General features: G+C 44.6%; 1 non-coding gene across 1 annotated transcript; it reads left to right on the plus strand.

The window, feature by feature from the left end:
- Nucleotides 1-565: 565 nt before the first annotated feature.
- Trnat-ugu (transfer RNA threonine (anticodon UGU)) lies at nt 566-637 on the plus strand. The gene has a single exon. It is a non-coding gene; the product is annotated as a tRNA-Thr (tRNA).
- Nucleotides 638-1508: the final 871 nt, after the last annotated feature.

The raw sequence follows: 1508 nt of genomic DNA on the forward strand, positions 1-1508 counted from the left end.
TTTAAAGCAGAACTGATTTGCATCGTCTAATACAAATGGTTCAAATGGCTCTAAGCACTATGGGACTTAACATCTGAGGTCATCAGTCCCCTAGAAATACGATGGTGAGTCAAATGAAAACCTTAATTTTTTTTAATCCAGAATGAGATTCTCACTCTGCAGTGGAGTGTGCATTGATATGAAACTTCATGGGAGATTAAAGCTGTGTGCCCGACCGAGACTCGAATTCTGGACCTTTGCCTTTCGTGGACAAGTGCTCTACCATCTGAGCTGCCGAAGCACGATTCACGCTCGTTACTCACAGATGTACTTCTGCCAGTATCTCGTCTCCTACCTTCCAAACTTTACAGAAGCTCTTCTGCAAACCTTGCAGAACTAGCACATCTGAAAAAAAGGATAATCCATGTCTAAGCCACGCCTCCGCAGTATCTTTTCTCTCAGGAGTGCTTGTTCTGCAAGGTTCGCAGAAGAGCTTCTGTAAAGTTTGGAAGGTAGGAGACGAGATACTGGCAGAAGTAAAGCTGTGAGTACCAGGCGTGAGTCGTGCTTCGGTAACTCAGATGGAGTCTCCTTAGCTCAGGGGCAGAGCACTGGTCTTGTAAACCAGGGATCGTGAGTTCGATTCTTACAGGGGGCAGCACAATTTTAGCCGGCACGGTTGCTCGGCGTGTTCGGTCAGAGGGTGAGCTGCCCTCTGTAATAAATAAACTGAGTTAATCATCAACAACGAACTAAAACGGATGTCTCACGACGTCCGCCACGAGCAGATGCCACGAACAAAATAAAATTTTTTTTAAAAAAAGAAAAAAAAGGTAGTAGAGCACTTTCTCCGAGTTCGAGTCTCGGTCGGGCACACAGTTTTAATCTGCCAGGAAGTTTCGTATTTTTTAAAATATTGTTTATTGGGCAGAAGGGTAACAAAGCTGTATCACTTTTGCACATAATCTCTCGCAGGCTCAATACAAGTCCTCCACCGTTTACAAAGCGCATAAATTGCTTTAGAAAAAAATTCTTTTTGAAGTGCTTGTTGTTTACCTCTTCATCAGAACGGAACTTCTTTCCTCCCATTCCGTCTTTGAGTTGTCCAAACATATGGAAATCACTTTGGGCCAGGTCTGGTGAGTATGGTGGATAAGGAAGATATTCAAAATGCAGGTCTTTGACTGTTGCAACTCTTGTACGAGCAGTGTGGGGCCTTGCAATGTCATGTTGCAAAAGGACACATTCTGACAGCAATCCACGTCACTTTGATTTTATTGCAGATCGCAGATAATTTTTTAGGAGATGTGTGTATGATGCACTGGTGACAGTGTTCCCTCTAGCCATGTAATGCTCCAAAACGACGCCTGTTTCGTCCCAAAAGGGAGTCAGCATATCCTTTCCTGTTGATGGTGCCGTTCGAAACTTCTTGGTTTTGGTGATGAGGAATGGCGCCATTCCTTGCTCGCCCTCTTCGTTTCCGGTTGGTGGAAGTGAACCCAGGTTTGGCCCCCAATAACGATCCTTAC

The sequence above is a fragment of the Schistocerca gregaria genome, chromosome 7 (assembly GCF_023897955.1).
Source record: "Schistocerca gregaria isolate iqSchGreg1 chromosome 7, iqSchGreg1.2, whole genome shotgun sequence".
Classification (NCBI taxonomy): Eukaryota; Metazoa; Arthropoda; class Insecta; order Orthoptera; family Acrididae; genus Schistocerca; species Schistocerca gregaria.